We start from the raw sequence: 19528 nt of genomic DNA on the forward strand, positions 1-19528 counted from the left end.
ACCATTGCTGATTTCCTTTCCTCTCCCATATGGCATAACACTTCCTTACTCATCCGTAACAGACCCTTTTTCTGGAAAACTTGGCATGCTCGAGGCCTACAGTGGATCTCCCAACTTTTTTCTCACTCCTCTTTCTTATGTTTTGACACCCTTCGCTCCTTCTATGACTTGCCTACTTCCTTTGCACGCAAATACCAATTGCTTAAAAATATAGTCCTAACGAAATACAACGACCTCTCTCAACCCTGCCCTCCTCCTGCTCCATCCACCACCACTACCGCACTTCATTCCTTCTTACGCACTACACCAAAAGCTACTGCTATTTATAAATACCTTCACGCTGGTGAGACTCCGAGACCCAAATCTAAAGTAGAAGAATCTTGGGAGCATGATTTGTCTGTCTCTTGGTCGGTTTCCTTCTGGGACAAAATCTGGACCAAACTTCGCAAATCTTCCAGAGCAGCAACCCTTACTCAGACTTTGTTCTTTATTTACAATAGACTCCTCTTCACACCCTCTGACCTTCACAAACGCTTTCCTACTACTCCCCACACATGCTGGTCTTGCTCGTCACCACAAGCCAATTTATTTCATATGTTATTTTTATGCACTCATGTTCGTAATTTTTGGATACAGGTTTGGGCTCAAATTAATTTAATTTTTCACACTTCTATCCCTTTTTCTCACACACATGTTTTTATGGGTAGTCTCTCTCCTTGTTGGGATGGCATTGATCTAAAACCTCAGATTGCTGATCTATTACTTGCCGCTGCCTTCCAACAAATAACAGTCAACTGGAAAGACTTCTCCAAAATTTCCTTCAAAGCATGGTGGTTTAATGTATGCCATAACCATAGACTGGATACTGCCCATGTTTTCCCGGCATGTATGGCTACAAAACGCATGGACTTATGGACTCCCGTCACACTTTATCTGGACTCATGTAGTAAACGCTTGTTTCACCCTCCGCCTCCACAACAGGAAGTTTCTAAACCTCCTTAACTGCCTGATACATTCCACTCATCCTTCATTGTACCGACTTTATTTATTACTTTCCAATGTTCTCATGTTTTTCATATTTTATGCTTACCGTATTTTTTCTTTGCCTTTTCCCTTTTTCTCATCTTGTACCCAGATCTATTTTATTATAATGCTTGCGTTTGTATGATTGTATTATTCTGCTTAGATTCTTACTCTGATATCACGCTGTACTTTGTTTTGACACCTGGTTTTCTTTTTTATTACTATTAATAAAAATTTTCTTGAACTTAAAAAATTAATGTAAAGTTTGTCCAACTGAACGATTGTTGTATCATTAAAAAAAGTAGAGGTGTGCAAGACAGTTGAAATAGGTTTACTGTTGCATGACACAATTGATGGTGAAATGGCCTGACCATCGTAGGTTTGAAAATATTTTTTCAAAGACCCAGCGATTAACTGTTTTTATTCACTTTTTAGCTAAGTTGTCTGCCCAAATGAGCTTTTTGTTAATTATTTTACCCAAATAGTTATAACATGCCATTTCTTCTAAGGGATTATAACCAAGTGTCAAGTTTGGATAGTTTCTAGAATTCCCAAAAGACATCATTTTGGTCTTGTCGAAATTAACTTGTAGTTCGTTTTAACTGGTGCGACTGTTCCCATCAGTGGGAAGGTTATGGTGAAATAAAGGACTATTGAATTGTGTGTACCCTTCTGTATTCTACCTGTGTTTAAGCTTACATTATCAGTACTCTTGTGTGCACTATTACCCCCGAGATATTTTAATGCTTTCAACTATCTCACCGTAGGAAGGCCACATCTGTCCAACAAAGTAAGTAATTTATGAATGCCACTTTCTGGCAGGTAGACTAATGTGCCATTTATATAAGGGGTCAGACACTACATGAGCTGTGTCCCAAATTCCTAACCCAAATTAGAAATGCATTTCTAAGTACCACCAGAAGTGCTCAAGGGACAAAGCAAATAGAAGCGGAAACATCATCATGCTTGTCAAGTACCTCATTCAAACCACATGTTTCTGAAAATGTAGCATTCATATTTACTGTTGCTCTGATATGTGTATATATTAACTTCACTCAGCCCAGGAAACGAATCTATATGCTTTCAGTGCTCTATATAGAAAGTCACAACTAATAGAGTTGAATGACTTTTCCATGTCAAGTGTAGCCACTACATCATCTCTGTTGTCCAAGAGAAGGAACTACTATAAACTGGCCAGTCTGCACATGTTGTTTTACTGCAGTGATCCTCAAAGTATGGGCACTCGCGGCCTTTCTGACCTTCACATGCGGTCTTCACTGAATGACTGCACTGGGCTGCTGTTTAGTTAAGACAACACATGCATTCAGAAAATGTATATGAAGGGTCAAGCGTTTGTTTACAAGATAACTGAAAAAAAAGAAGCAAATAAGGTATCCAGTACCACCTAACTTTAGGAACAAATTATTTTTTTTAAGACCTCTTACAATTAATGTGTATAAAAAAGAGAGTCTCTTCAAAATTCAAAAGCGTTTATTCTACTGACATACACAAGCGTTACACTTTATTGCATCAAACTGAATCAGTGAATTGAGAAGTACTTTTTAAAAGTAATCGTTTGCAAAAAATGATCCACCACAGCCCCGCAAAGCACTACTCTCACCCCTCTGGCATCAATGCGGCACATGGGCACAACATATACCATAGTTCGGGGTCCCTGGGAAAATATTTATGAGTACCCATGATCTACTTTATTCCTACCTGGGATAAACACAGATTGGTACCAATGTACTGTGTCAGAACCTTCATAGGTCTCTCTGCTCTAACCTAAAATCTTGATGTCTGTGTTAATCATAGAGAGATGTCTACAAAACAAGCAACCTGAATGAAATATAGAAATACTTATCGAATTCATTTTGGAATGGGCCCAGATCACATTTCTGCTCTGCAGTTTCTATGAAAGGATCCTGCTTCCCTCTCTATTAAGTAAATCATTTCTTCAAGGGTGCTCATGTCCTTCTTAATCTGAACACACACACACTTAAAAAACGTTACCTTTTCACAACCTTGTCAACACTACCTTCAACGATATATACATTAATTCACTCTTGTGGTAGAGGAATTCCTATATCTTTTCAATATAAAGGGATAACCTGCTTTCAAAATAAGCCTAAAATTCTTGGTCTTGCAGCGGCTAAGCACAGACGAGCCATATCAGAACACAGGTTTGTTCTCTCGCTGAATGCAAGGCAAACACAGGAGAGAATGTATCCTCCCCATGCATTCATCCCTTGTTATCGCTCACAGAGGAAATAACTGGTAAAAAAAATAAGGTTGATTAAAAATATGTTCTAACCTACTATGATTGGTGCTGTGGGGAATAGAATGAGTAAGGTTGTTTCCTTTGATGTTACCTCCAGGTATCCACCAAACCAAGGTGCTTAGGTATATCGGAAAGTTGTATAGGACCTGCTCCTATCACAGAGATTTCTAACCATAATAATAGCACCTCCACCAGCCTTACAACACTTTGGTCTTAACCATACAGAACCTATATATCTCTTCTGTACAAGGTTCCTCACACCATGATAAATTGTCCCTCGGGCCTCAGTCATTGCTGTTGTTTTAAATGGCACTCATGGGCTTATCGATTCAATTCAATAAAACTTTATTCGGATACAGAAATTATATCCATAAAAGTACACAGATGTCAATAAAATGCAATTTTTTTTAAAAAGAAGAGTTTAAAATATTTAAAAATGGATAGTATACATCAAAAGAGAGAATTTTTATACACTAATACATACATAATAAAAAGAAAATGGGTGGTACAATATTTTTAAAAGCCTAGTGCAAAAAGATTTCTGACCAATAGCAGCAAAAATAGATATAGGACAGTCAGAATCAATTTACTGCCACCAAAATGTACTAATATTGTAAGGACACACTCATGGGGCAACAGCTTTAAATAGACAACCAAACAGTGATTAGTCTTTTTAGGATTTCAATCATAGTTTTTACGATATTTGGTACATGCTTTTAAAAAACAGACTATGGGGTAAACACTGTACTCGGTGTCTAAACATTGTAAGGGAAGGAGTGCTGGGCGGGAGCGGTCTAGGCCCATGCGTTTTATCAAGGGGATAATCCACTGCCTACGTGGGTATTCATAGAAGCTGCAGAAAAAGACTATGTGCAAAAGTGATTGCTCAGACTGCCCATCACAAGGGCAAGGAATAAGATTTGAAGACCTGTCATTTTTCTTCGGAAATGTTAGTAACCGATGATAGATGTTAAACCGGAACCGTGTCAGTAAATATTTTTCGTAATCATTGATGGTAAGCAATAAGTAAGGCTGGATCCCAAGTGAGACTTGCACTGTCAGGAGATGAAGATTTGAGGGCTTAGAGATCTCCTTAGTTAATCGAAGCTCACGCAAGCGTGATAAGCACAGAGTTTTCAGGTGTTTCCGGGGTACTTCGACTATGGTCTCAGGGGTCATAAAGAAAGACTCTAGATTTGCATCATCAAAAAATTGTGAACATATGCCAACCAAGGAATGTTTTTCCAATGTTCTAAGGCTAGACAGTCAATGATTAATGAGCGAGTCAATTTGCATTCTTTTGTTCGCTTAATACGGTGCCATAGCAGTATTGGTTGAACAGCGATGATGTCAGATATGTGCTCCAGACCCAACTCCAAATGACAACCGTATATCGGGGAGCTTTTGGGGACAGCCAGGCGGTATCGTATGAACCCGTTTTCTATCTTTTGGATGACATCAGTGGTGACAAAACCCCAAACCCCCGCCTCATAAGTAGCCACTGGACAGCATTTTGCACTATAAATCTGAAGCATCTCCCGCGAGGGGCGCTGACCCAGTTTTTGTGCAAACGTTACCAGAGCTGTAGTGGCTCTAAGGAACGCCAATTTTCTGGCTTGGATGGCTGGATGCCAACAAGACTTATCGTCTATCAGGATTCCTAGATAGGGGTAGGAGTTTGCACATTCCAACTTGGTGTTATTAATATAAATACCTCCTGGTTGCTTTAGACGTTTCCCTAAGTGCATAACATAGGTTTTCTTTATGTTGACATTTAGGTCTATACTTGCCATAAAATTGCAATATCTATTAAGAAGAGATTGCAGTTGGCGAGGCGTCCTTGCCATGATGACCGCATCGTCCGCGTAGAGCAACACGGGAATTGGACGGCGATCTATCATGGGCAGGTTCTGGCTCCCTTTTAACATAGAAGCCTCCAAACCATTCGTGTAGAGATTAAATAAAAAGGGAGCCAGTACACAACCCTGCCTGACTCCCTTGACCACAGCGAATGATGTAAGTTCCCCCCCAGACTGTACCTTACTTTAGCTGAGGCGCCTGAGTAGAGGTCTTGCATAAGGTTTATTAGAGGCGGGTCAACACCCATAGTCAGAAGAATTTTCCATAGCTTGCTATGGGAGACACAGTCGAATGCTGCCGACAGGTCGACGTAAGCTAGGTGCAACCTCCCTTTTTTCGCCCCAACATATTTTCCTGTTAGCAATGAAAGGTTTAGTGCCTGCTCCACGGTCCCCAGACCCTCACGAAAACCGTACTGCAAGTCAGATATTATTTGATTGCTTGCAGCCCAGTTTTGGAGTCTTTGGAGGACTAGACGGCCCGCCACCTTACCTACCGCGTCTAGTAAGGAGATGGGTCTTTAGCAGGCAGGGTTGTTACGGTCACCTTTTTTAAAGATGGGGAGCAAAATGGAGGTTGTCCATGACTTGATTGGGCCTATTTTGGTGACTGCTTCAAAAACCCTAGTAAGAATTCGGGACCAAAGTTCTAAATTATATTTAAAAAGGTCCACAGGAACCCCATCGGGGCCTGGGGCTTTTCCACATCTGGATGCTAACAGGGCAGTAACTATTTCCTTGTGATAAAAATTAAGGCTTGGGGGTGGGCTTGAGATGTTTTTCGGGTAACTCTTCCCCAAAGAGTCTGTGGTAAGCTGTGGTATAAGACTCTCTGTAGTACCAAAAATCTTAGAGAAGTGGCTGACTCAAGCTGCTTCGCCCACTGCCACCTCAATCCAGGGAATGGGTTGTTGGTCAATTAAAAAGGGAGTTCTTAAAATTTGCCAAAAGGTGGTAGAATCCTTGAGGGTGCAGCTCTGGTGGAGTTTTGCCCATAATCCCTTCTTTATAGCCTTCTTACAGAGTTGAAGTTCCTGGTTCTAGTTCTTTCTTAATCTTGCTACTTCGTCTTTATCCCTAACGGAACTGGACAGGGCTATCTTTAAGAGGGAATGAGCTCTCCTGGTTGCGGGGTTAAACCAGCCCTTTATTGTTTGTTTGGTGCCTTTAATTTTACGTAAAAGTTAATTCTTGATTACTTTAGTAATGACAGAGAAGCTAGCCAATATTTGATCAGGTGCTGAATGTGGACTGAGGCACACCTCTACTTGCGGAAGTGTGCATCTCAGTACTTTTGCTGTAATTTCTGCAGGATCTACTTTGTCCCACTTAATAGTGTAGCCATTCAATTTATTCACCCTTAGTGTTTCTTGCGTTAACAGCGTCGGTATACTGTGCCGTTTAGGGGTAGCAGGAATGATGATGATCATAGTATTAGGGAAATGATCGCTACCAGTACTAAAGCTAGACAATTGGTCTTTAATAGTTTGTGAGACTAGGATCAAATCAATTAGGCTAGATAGACCCCTGCCATTAAACGTGGGTAGGAAAGCAACTGATGGAGATACAAGCTCGTTAGCAAAGCTCAGGTCTAGGTTAAATATTATCTCAGTTAGACGATTCCCTGTCATGGTGTGTGGAAAATGTTTTAAATTTGACCCCGCCTCATCTACAATTCCGCATTTATTGTTGTCACTTTCCTTACAAAGGGTTAAGTTGAAATCCCCTCCCCAAACTATATTTACGCTAGTGGTGGGATGTTTATGCCGTTCCTCCATTAGGAAAAGGGAAATAGTTTCCAGGACTGGGAGTACGTCTTGAGAGGCTAAGTTATTGTAAAAGTTATCTATATAGTACATGTGTATTTTGCTGAGTATTAATTTAAGGATCTGAAAGTTTGGGGCATTAATACGTTCTTTTATTCCTGCGATTGGAAGTTCATTTGAAATAAATATCACCAGTCCACCTTTTGCTCTGCCACAAACTGAGGGTTGGGCAGAAGAATTAAATGTTTTATAGCCTTGCAAGTGGATAGGGGCAGACAGCCAGGTTTCTTGCAGACATAGAATATTATATTGTCTGATACCAGAAAACCATGAAGGAAGGTCTACCTTTGAGCACAGACCTGCAACATTCCAGAAAATCAGTTTAAAATATAAATCGGCTTTTTCCAAACCTCCCATGACCATATTATCAGAAACAACAGCCTGGGTTCTGACCATAATTCCACTCTTGTAAAGCGCAGAGGAATCCACATTAGTAAAAGACGTATCTATTTGGGTTGGAAGATTGCCCGCCACTAAAGGTTGGAGTTGCTCAGATACCATACCGGTAGAAAGAGACTGAGTTTTTGAGTTTACAATTGTTTTGATGGAATCAGAAAATGTATCAGACACACATCCTGGATGATAGTCTGTTGTGACCAGTCAGTCGTTCTCGTCTAAACCGGACAGGGGACTAATTCTATTTTTTGTCTGGAAAGGTTGAGACCAAAAGTACGGGTCATAGGTATTACTGAGTGAAGTAGTGTGGCTCACTGGTTAGAGGCGGCAGACCCGAGAGCAGAGGACGGCCCGGGACCAGGGTTCGATTCCTGGCGCGGCAGGTTTCTGGACCAGGGTCAGCGGACTCGATAATTCTCTCGCCTCGGTGCCCACTCTGATCAGCGATCACACTCGGCAACTCTGGGCATTAGCTTGCCTCATCTTCACTAACGGCCCCACCAGACCGCCGGGGATGCCTGGTCTCACCCTGGAGATACCCATTAAGGGACCATCTCTCAGGGAAGCCAGGAAGGGTTTCGCAGCGGTCAAAGCGCCTTGGGACCCTACGGGTAAGTAGTGCGCTATATAAATGCCTATACATTTACATTACATTTACATTTACTGCGGGCTATGTGGCAATTATAGACGGGCACAAGTCGTTCGTTTTGGTAACTGGTTAGTGGCCTAGGATTGGGAATGATTCCCGTTATGGATCTAGGATAAAAATAGGTTAGTTCACGTGATGTGATGCCGTTACTCCCGTTATCCTGGAACTCACCTAAAATATATTTAACAGCTCTACGGTCTCTGAAATTAATAATAATGATGTCCCCCGTTATATCTTTTCTTCTGCAACCCAACCACGAAAGGCGCCTAACATATAAAAGTTCAACATTTATGTACGGGGGAAGGGGACGGTTATGTTTGAGCCAAAAGACAACTTTGTATTTAAGCTGAGAAAAATGGTCTCTTGTCTTCATCTAGTGTTGGCACGCCTGTAAGAACCACCACGTACGGAAACGCTTCTGGGGGCAGTTCTACCTGGTGGCTCTTATGCTGTATTCCCCTAGCAGAACTTCCCCCGGCCTCTTGATTTTGAGCAATACCTGAGGTAGTAGATTTCCCTCCCTCCTGAGACTTGTTCACACTATGTAAAGGTTTTTGCCGAAGTATGTTTGGAGCACTTGATTATAATGGTTTTAGCTTAGTATGGTTATTGCTTTTTCCTCCTTCCATTTGGGTAGAGGCAGTTTGAGAGCAAAAATTGAGGGTACGGGTGCCCCTTCCTTTTGGGTGGTGGGAATAAAAGATGGAACATAATTGAGGGTGCTGATACGGGCTTTGATTGTGCCTTTATTATTTCTTTGTTTTCCCTAACTGCCTGTTCCAGGGTCCCCAACTGAAGAGCTATCCTCTTCAGCCTCTCTGTTAAAGGTAAAATGAGGGACCTAACTATTTGTTCAATACTTCCCACTATATCGGGGTTAGAATTTTCCTTTGTTGGATGATGCTGAGGGGTAAGCAGGACCGGTGTCATAGGTACATTTGGTGCAGGGCCTTTGGAGGGTTTATCAGTAACGTTTTGACTGATCTTACTTTTTTTTCTCATCGGTGGACCACTCCCCCCTTTCTCCGTTTTTTTGGTGGCGGACCTTGGACATGAGTGTGCTTGGGATTTTTATCACTTTTTGGAGCAGTCTCTATTAGGGGTGACGACGTGGCCGCTAGAATTTCTATGACTGGTGGCGAGTTACAGAGGGAAGGTGAGACAATTACGCTTAGTTCACTGATTGTATCTATTAAAGAAGTTCTATCCCGCAAAAGCAATGGAATGCTATCATTTCTAGAAGCTTCAGAAGCCGTTCTTTCAGTCTGATTCCCATTTTGTGGCGAGATAGCTAGCTGCATTGGGCCCAGGGATGAGCGCTTGTTCTTGATAAGCTCGACGGAGCGACGTCGATCAGCCCGGCGCTCAGCAAGAGAGAATTCCCTATCTAGATCAGAGGAGGTCCTAATAATTAGTTATCCAATGTTCCTCTGTTTTCCCTTCCTGCCGATACGGTTTTTCCCTTCGAGGTCATAGTGCGTACTGAATGCAAAGGGAAACATGAATGAACCTTGCTAAACCTAGAGAAGATTAAGCAAACAAATCGGTACACAGACTGCGTTAACACATATAGTTTAGCACAACGGCTTACTGGAATGTTACTTATACAGTCCGAGGTGTGGATGTTAATGGGCCGTCCTAGCCCAGCCTCTGTCGGCTGCATTCGGCCTGCCCTTTGTCCGGGGATTCGCCTGGCGTCCCGCGACGCGGGGGACACATAGCTTTAATAGCGCCTCCAGCCGCAGGGATGACGGGTCCGGGCTGCGCCGCCGCAAAGGGTGATGGGAAGCCGAGTCCTCCACTCGGCAGCCGCGGGGATGGTAGGAGCGGCGGCGGGAGGACTCAGTCAATGCAGCGGCCAGGTAACAGTTCAGCAGCTTGTCCCACAGACACGGTTGGCAATTTTTAGAATGACTCCCGGGTTTACTGGCGCCTCCTCATGGGCTTATCATGTAGCCAAGCCTCTAGAGAAAGAAATAATGAGGCGGACAACACAGAGCCCCTCAAATTCTTGTACTAGATGGTTATGTTACTGCACATTGAGATGTGCATTCGGCAGGAACACTACACCCCCTCTCTGACACTAAAGAAGTGATATGCCATGTGCATAGGTGAAGTTTAGGTTGCAGGCATTCTACAACACAAGCTTAATGGAACACACCATCTCTCTCACCCAGGAATAAGTGAACTAACAACAAGATGGCACTTGCTCTACTGAATCATTCCTGTCACATTCAGTCTGCTGCAAAATCAAGACAGTTGACGGTATCTTGATCCGCTGCCCCTCACCCCCCAGATGCACATTTTAGATCAAAGAACCCACCCGAAGTATGTACTACAAGGTTTCCAATGCCATGTAGACATCCTGTTTCACACCCATTAGAAACACTGGTCAAACCAGAGCAAGGATGCTTGTTAGAAATCATCATAAACTTTATTTCAGCCCTCAAACCATAAAAGTGCAAGTGCATACAATTCATGCAAGGATTTTAGATCCGCACAAAAATACATTGGTAATCAACTAGAAATATTACTCCATTCCTTAAAAGTTAGATAAGAGAATATAATCAGACAGAAGCACTTGGAATCATGGTCAGCAAGAGCCTATCTCTAAGCAGACATAAACGGCATTACCGCCATGCTGACTAGATTATGAAAATAGCGCTAAAACAGGTCCAATTAAAATCATCAATTTCACAGATGCACAGAATTTAAATGAACAGTTAAAACACCATAAAAAGTACTTAAAAGTGATATACATTAACACGTATGATGATGGTACAGCTTCATCACAGATCTTCTACTTGACCACATATTAGAAACTTTGCTACAGTGCAGGCTACCAGCAAGCTAGAATCAGGTTTTAATGATGCGCAGAGCCTCACAATGGCAACAAATGCCTAAGTCTTTGCAAAAAGGAATAAGTAATTTGCCTCTAAGCCGCTGGTACGGTGGGCAACCAAAAATATGTGACCAATTGTTGCAAAGGCAAGGGGACAGCCTGGGAAAAACTGGTATAGAATAGATGGCTGATGCCAGGAAGCAGTGAGCGAGTTCACAGAAAGTGAGCCGAATCTAAATTGTCTGTAAAGCTTCCTATCTTGAGAAATCGCTATAGCCTTCAAATATTGATTGTATGAGATAGACAGTTTGAACTCTGTGAACTCCATGGTTAGGCGACGCAGGAAGGATACGATAGAGAGGACTGAGCCACCCTATTCTAAGATTGTTTCTAGAGCAAATCCTTTCTGGGCAGCGGTGCTGGATCCTTAGCTTCCCACAGCCTATCTAGTCCTATTGTGGTGAGCAAGGATTTCACTTTGCAAATCCAGGTAATTTTCTTATACAATCAAGTGCCTTCATTTAAGAGGACAGCAGCATAGGAAAGCAGCCCACGGGTGGACTCTAAGGGAAGCCAAAATAAGAGGGGGTGTAACTTAGCTCTCTCTATAATGGTGGCTAGTCCTGTATCCAGCCTTAGTGGATGAAGTGGGGTGCTCTGTGGGAGTGAAACCAAGGGCCTCAAGAATTTGTTCTCAGTAATCAGGACGCCCTCCATTTTTGTGAATCTCCAGAGTTCCGCACCATATAATGCTGAACATTCTGCCTTGCAGTCATATATGTGGAGAGGGCCTGCTATCGGTTTGTTGTGGGAGGTCCTTTGCTCTTTGATCAGAGCCCCTGTTATCTGTCTATGACGGAGAGTACAGTTTGATACTTGGGGCTACCAGGACATATCTCCCAACAGACTGATCCCCAGATACTCGAACGTACTCACTCTCTCCAATGAAACCCCACCCAGTGTTAGCTTCCCTTCGCATGTTTTATGAAGGTTCAGAATTAAAAGCTTTGTCTTCGAGGTATTGATCTCTATGCCTCGCAAGTCACAGAGGGCCTTTAAGTTGTCTAAAAGCAATTGAAGTCCTCTAGGAGTTTCAAAGATTAAGAAAGTATCATCAGCGAACAACAGTGTTACCACTTTGTTGCTTCCTAGAGTAGGGACATCTGCAGGCACCTCAGAAAGGTGCTGGACTACTCCATTAACAAATAACAAAAAAAGTGTAGGTACCAGTACACAGCCCTGTCGGACCCCTTGTTAACTTTGAACAAATTGGTGTGCTGTCCTTAATTGCCCCAACAAACCCTTGTATAGGTAGCCTCATGGAGGTGGATTACAAGTGCTAAAACCATGGGAGGGAGGCCCAACTCTTTGAGAACAGTCCAGAGCTTATTTCTTGGAACTAGTTTGAAAGCGGACCTTGAATCTATAAAAACTACATAAAGACTTCCCTGGCCAATAACCACCGTAAATAGAAGAAATCTGAACACCTGATCGATAGTCCTTATTTTTTGTCTGAACCCAGCTTGATATGGGGACAAGATATTGTGGTCGCTGATTCAGGCCTGTATCTTCAAAAGGAGTGCGCGAGCAAACACCTTTTGAAAACAGTTAATGAGACTAATAGGCCTATAGTTGGAAGGCATGGATCTGTCACCCTTCTTGTATACCGGGATTACCTCTGCTCCCTTCCTTGAGGATGGTATTTGGGCCCCCTGCAATCCCATTGGCTTGGGCCGAAATGTAGGTTGTCCAGTTCTCTTGATCGTCCACAAAAACGTCACCCAGGATGCCATCCGGGTCTGGGGCTTTAGCCCTTACAATGGAATTAATACTAGACTGAATTTCTTCTCTAGAGAAGAAATCAATAGCAATAGGTTGAGCATATCCATGGGTAGGGACTTCAATGTCTGTGATACATGGTCCAGAGTTGGGTGACGAGAATTGATCAAACCAAGCTGCTGTTGAAATAGTGTTATTCGGTGGCAGGGGTCTATTAGCATCCCCCTAGTTACTAAAAGCCAGAATTGCTGGGAATCTTTTCTGCCACAGGCCTCTCTAATTTTCTCCCATCTATTCTTGGCCCAATCTCTTTTTGCTCTAGTCTATGCTAACCCACAGGATCACCTCACTTCCTGTATTTGCTTCACATTGTTTGCCCTAATAATGTGGGCTAGTTGATTTTGGAGGCTCCTACACTCCTTGTTTAACCAGTAAACTGTGGCCTGGTCTACTACCCATTTACCTGGGGACGTCTTGGTTCATTAAAACAAGTAGCCAGTTGTTCAAATAAATGGCCATGGCAAGCCGGAATCTCATCCAGCCCTCCCTGGAGTTGGGCCAGTCTATGTAACTCTGAAGTGCTTACCATAAGTTTGGATTTGATTTTTTGAGTTCATCTACATCCAGAGTTACCCGGGACTATTTTAGGTCCCTATTATCCTTTGTTTGATGAACCTCCCTTGTCGTGAGGGTGATTTTAGAGGAGCTCAAAGGGATGCCAAGTGCTTTTCTAGGGTGTTATTGATGCTGTCTATGGTATGACTCACAGTCATATGGCCACTCTAGGCCACAATTTCAAGTCCAGCAGGAAGTAGTCTATGAGACTTATATTGGTAGTTCTATTGTATGTATTGGCTCCCTTTTTGTCTGACTTTGTACAGCCGTTTGATGCCCTAAGGCCGAACTCAAGAGTGAGTGCATTGAGCTGGAGTGCTACTTGCGACCATCTTTTAATGGGAAGTAGGTCAAGGTGGGGAACTAGCCACATCTCTTCTTCCTCCCTACTCCCACATATGTCCTCCTTCTCTAGGGGTTTAAACGTGATGTTGAAGTCCCCAGCTACAACCAGTGGAGCCTGTATGGCCCTGTTATTCAAAAGTTCTTAGAACTCTTGCAGAGTGGTCAACCTCCTGCCTGCACTGGTTCCCGGTGCATAGACATTAAAAATGTCAATAGCAGTAGCATTTGTTCCCCTAATTTGGACAGCTAAAATGTCAGGGCTATTAGTCGTGAGCTCCTGTATACTACATTGGAGCACAGTTTACAAATAGATCTGCAACCCCCCGGATGGGCGATCTGGTTTATTGGAACATGCAGGGCAATTAAGTGTGAGGTAATGTAGAATGCATATGGGGGAAATACTACAGTTTTCCTGCTGGATACATATATCAAAGGATTCAATCATTTGGATCCCGCGCATAAGGCACACTTTTGACATCACCCCAGCCACATTCCATGAGACCAGACTAAGCCTGCTGAAATTAGCTTGGTCATTAATAGGGGTAAGTTGCATGGAGTTAGTGAAATCACTGCTTGTACTTCAGCCCGGATTAATGGTGGAAGCAATCACTCTCTGCTAGGCCTTTTATCAGCTAACAGCAACTCCTTTTGGTTCCCTAGGGCATTAGGTTGGGTACTCCCAAAGAGAAATCTGTGTGGTGGCTGTTGTTAGTCAGAACACTTTGAGTGCTGTAAGACTTTATTGTATATGTTTTAGGGCATGCTTAATTAACTTTGTGGTTGAGTCAATCAGTTGTTGCTAGGATAGAGTCTGGGCCTAGGTAGGCATGTGACTAGTGGACGGTAGACAGCAGTGTAAGCTTCGAGGGTTGATATTTAAGCTGGATGTCAGTAGGAGTAGGTGAGCTAGTTCTAGCTTCCGTGGCTATCAGATTGTGGTACACCATTCCATCTGCCAAGAGCAATTCTATACACTCTGTCAGGGTGTTAGGGCAGGTTAGCCTTTTAGCTAGCAGGATTTTCTCCTATATAACTGAGTGACAACCCCTTACACGGCGGATCCAATGGATAGCTTTGTGGGTTAGGGAGGCTTCACCTTCGTATTTAACATTGGAGGAAACTTTGGGCATGTTAGTCATATAAATGCACTTAGGAGGTAACCAAGTGTGTTTGCGCCAATCAATAAAATTGCTTGAGGGGTTGTCGGTACTAGAGGATTGCAACGGGTGGTTAGGGGTAGGAACAATACCCTGGTAACCAGGTCTGCCTTTATTTCCTTGTGTCCATCCATTTTGCATCCCCCCGGGAACTATATAAGTGACAGGTAGCGCAGGGGTACACTTGGTGGCTACGCATGTAGAGTGCTGATGCGTTTCTGCTATTGGGAAGAAATGGATTATTAATAAGCAGAGTCAAATTTGGTTGCTGGGTAGGAATCTGCTTCGGAGGTTGAGCTTCTCAGTCACCTCCTGCTAGAAGAAATTTGACCTGCTTAGTCAGATCTTGAACAGCAGATTTCAGCGAGTTGACATCTGACCTCAAATCAGCTATAATTCTAGTTGCGGCAAAGTGGTTTCTTGCTAGTCTGTCTGAGGAGACCTCGTCTCCTAGTGCTTCACTACCTCCTTCCATTATCTCATCTACTACCCCAATTCCCATAGTGCCACACCATCCTCCAACCCATTTCCTCCCATTTGCTGCAGCTTAGATTCAAAAGCGGTGAAAATCGGTTAGTTTGGAAAAATTCGGGGCCTAGTGAGCCTGGGCCTGGGACTGGGTCAGTAGATAAAGGTGCAAGGGTCCTTGATTCAGCCTCATCTATAATAGAGGACAGTGGTGCATAGCTAATAGAGGATCCATTTGTACTACGTGTGGTGGGTTTATTAAACATTTGAGGAATGCATTTCTGCGGCTTTAGATTTTAATTGGTTGGGGGATCGATCAGCGTTAGTGGGGTGGTAGGTTCAATTAGGTCCAACGGTGCTGGTGGAACCAGGATTCCCTTGCATTCAACTAAGAGATCGTCAATCTGATCTAGGACACAGTTGCTTTTTGCAGACTTATCTTATGAACCTGTTTAGCTTTATTGTTTTTAGGCTGAGCCTTCCCACTTCCACAATCAGTTGACTTTCTTTTCTCAATATTTAGATTTGGATGCAAATTTGCAAGTAGGATAGGATAGAATGATGAAGTAACTAAGGACAGGGTCACTGCGATTACGTGCAGCCATGCTGCCACTCTACAGGCTCAGTAGTCAACAGTTGCTATTGCTCAGAACCCACTAGGGCCGACCCCCCCTACCAATGGCCCCGAGCACTGGCCCTTACGCTGGCAACAATTACTAAGCACAGATATGCATGCAGTATCATATAGGAACAGCAACCAGCTAGGGGTCTGCGGGAATTGAGTTCAACAAAGGATAGGCAGATGAACAAGGCACAAACAAAAAAAAACGGGCACCTCAGTCATAAGGAATACAAGAAATACTTTCGACAACTCACAGTTTCTTTGCTTGGGAACATTCAGTCCTAAGGTGTACCGAGATCAAAAAACCAAGAGGGCTGGCCCTGCCCTGCCTCTTCTTGTCAATGATGGGCAACAACTGTCCCGCCCTGGGCTTTGCCCAGGTACAACCCATGCCATGGGTAAATGACGGCTCTTAAGACCGCGTAGACAGCCCCTCCTTCCTTGTAGCAATGGATTCTGGGGCTTGAAGTCCCACACCAGGTCACCAGCAGCGAAATCAGCGTCCCGCACCGCGGGTAAACGATGGAGCTTAACAGCACGTAGACAGCCCCTCCTTCCTTGCAGCAATGGGTTCTCGTGCTTGAAGTCCTCCACCAGGCCAGCAGCAGCGAAATCAGCGTTAGATATCAATATGTATTGATATAGACTGAGGTGCATCTCCCTCTCCTTTGCATCCCATTGATGAAAAACACAAATCAGTAGAAGAATGCAGCAATCAGTAGGCCTGGGTCATATGTGTAAATTCTGATGCAGCACTGCGTTGCAACATTTTGCATCAGAAAAACATGTGCTATTTTGCTGTCTTTTCTTGCAACATGCATGTGCTGTATTTATGGTATAGCGCACCATATCATAAGTACTGAAGCACGCCCAAAAACCCTGATGCATCGGTGAGAATGACGCAAAGTGTTGCAAGGCAGCTGCTACCTACATGACGCAAAGCTGATTTGCGTGTCGTAAAGCATCTTTGCCTGCCTCAAATCAGCTTTGCATCACGCATGAATGCATTGCATGGCAGAAACCTTCAAAAAATGATGCATTTGAATGTGCAGAACTTCTACACACCAATGACTGTAGAAAATGGAGGGAGCACCATCAATAAACAGTGAGAGCAACAACCACAACCTCAGTCAAGATCACCAGACTGCAGTCCAGGGGAAGAGGAAGAGGCAGACCAATGTAATCGAGGAGAACCAAATGTTAATATCTGCGGTGAGAAACAATGGAAACCTTCTCTTTGTCACCTCCAAATTGCCATCAGGGAAGAAGGAAGCATTTTGCAATCCATTGTGGATAAAATCAACAGTGTAGCCCAAATAAAACGGGCATTGCTGGAGTGCAAGAAGAGGTGACATGACAACAAGTGCAGGAGCAATGAGAAACTGGCAAGGAACCTTAGGGCAACCATCAAGACCGGAGGAGGACCTGATATTTAAGTCAGAGGAGTTGGACTCATTGGAGGAGCAGGTAATGTCATTCACACCAACAGAATTGGTTCGAGAGATCCCGGACAGGACAGTGCCGTAATCGAGGACCAGGAAGAACTAGAGAATAAGTTAATTCAAAGGACCCTATGGTTCAAACTGACATGCAGCGCAGTGCAGAACGACGCTTTGCTGCACTCCTCTGTGCTGTGTACAAGGAAAAGGACAGGAATGTCTCACATATTACCTCATCCATTACATAACTGTCAGATCTGGGGGTCTCTAGTTGGCAATGGTATTCACCTTTGTCCAAATAGGGACCCTTACTTCTAAGTCAGAATAAGGGGATTACACTCCTTAATAACCCCTGATCACCTCCTTGCTAGCTTGGCACGAGCAGACAGGCTTATCTCAGAGGCAGTGTTTGGGAATATACACAGTAATACAGTGATAACACTACAGATGGACACAACTCAGGTTTTATAAAAAATAAGTATTCTTTATATAGACTTAAACACAAGACCACAAACGACAAAAATCCACAATACTACACTTAAAATTGCTTAAAAGAGGATTAATGTTGCTTAGTTCAAGTTGATGATAAATGCGACTAAGTTTTCACCAAAGTACCTGGATGCATAACGCAAAGTAAACAAAAGGCTCGCAAAAGGGGAGATGAGTTGGTTCCGTGATCGGGGGAACGGTTGCATCCTGCCTCAATGCTTGCGCAGAGTAGGGGACTCGTCGTGAGCCTTACCGGTGCGGAGGTGATGCGTAGATTCTTGGCCTGCTGGCCCGTTGCAGTGCACAAGATGGTGCCTTGATGTGACGCGATGATCCGGTTGCGATGCAAGAAGATTGCGCCCTTGATGCGGCAATGCGATGAGTATGCGATGACGCCCTGGCAGCCTTGCGACGACTCTGTACTTTGGAGCCGTGACAGGCCCTGTGACACACTTCTCCGGCGATGCGAAGGCAACTCTAATGATGGCGTCACGCTTCTCCGATGATGTGACAGCAGGCAGCTTCGATGAACACATGCTTCCAGGGAGAGGCGGCGAAGGCTCGCTTCTCTGGCGATGCGACAATTTCAGCTGCGGCGGCGACAGGCTTCTTCTCGATGAGTCGCACTTCCAGCTCCCAGCCGTACCCAAGAGTCTGGAGTCAGAATTCCCAGCAAGGCAATTCAGGGGGATCTGAAGGTAAAGTCTTTTGTCCCTGAGACTTCAGCAGGAGGCAAGCACAGTTCAAGACCTTGGAGAATATTCTGTAGATGAAAGCCCTTACAAAGTTCGTTCTCCTTTCCCTTGGCAATGAAGCAACGACTGCAGGCCAACCCAGCAAACAGCACACTGGCAGAGGGGCAGTCCAAACTCGTGCAGCTTCCTTGGTTCTTCTCCTTGGCAGAAAGGTTTCTTGTTCCAGAAGTGATCTAATTTCTTGGGATCAGGGTCCCAACATGTATACCCCAAAATCCTTTGTTCTCTGAAGGTAGAGCGGCCTCTGAATAGTCCAAATCAGTTCCTGAGCACTTTGTTCACATGACTCTCTTCTTCCTTTCACTGTGTAGGGCAGAGTCTTCAGCCGCCCCACAGGAGGTGGAGCCAGCACAGGGGAGGGAAGATACAGCTCAGAAGCACTCTGTAAACATGATTCCTCCTCTCATTTCAGAGTGCAGGGCAGAGACATGAGACAAGCCACAGGAGGTGGAGCCAGGATTGTAGAGGGAAGGCCCAGCCCTATTCAGGTCCTAGGTGCAACTCCTCCCTCCCATCAAGATGCAGATCTCTCTATTCACCACCGGGCTGCCCCAGCCTGTCTCCTGGAATCCCCCAGCCCTGTTACCCACAAACCCAGACTAGGAATACACAACCCAGCAGAGGCAGGCCTGGACAGTTAGGCAAGAAAATACCTACTTTCTAAAAGTGGTATTTTCAAACACAGGATTAAAACCAACTTTACTAAAATATGTATTTTATTATTCTGAGTTCAGGCATACTAAATTCGAATTTCCACCATGTTCCCTGAGTCAGTTAGGATTATAAGAATGTAATAATCTAGCTGCTCATTCTGGCCTATGGAGAATAGGGAGCCTTCAATAGTGAAAAATGAAAATGGCTGTAGTTCACAATTAGAACATGCTACACACATCAGAGCATGTCCTACCTTATACATACAATGCACCCTGCCCCTGGGCCTACCATAGGGGTGTCTAATATGAAGCAAAAGGAAGGTTTAGGGA

Source organism: Lissotriton vulgaris, chromosome 8 (assembly GCF_964263255.1).
Source record: "Lissotriton vulgaris chromosome 8, aLisVul1.2, whole genome shotgun sequence".
NCBI lineage: Eukaryota > Metazoa > Chordata > Amphibia > Caudata > Salamandridae > Lissotriton > Lissotriton vulgaris.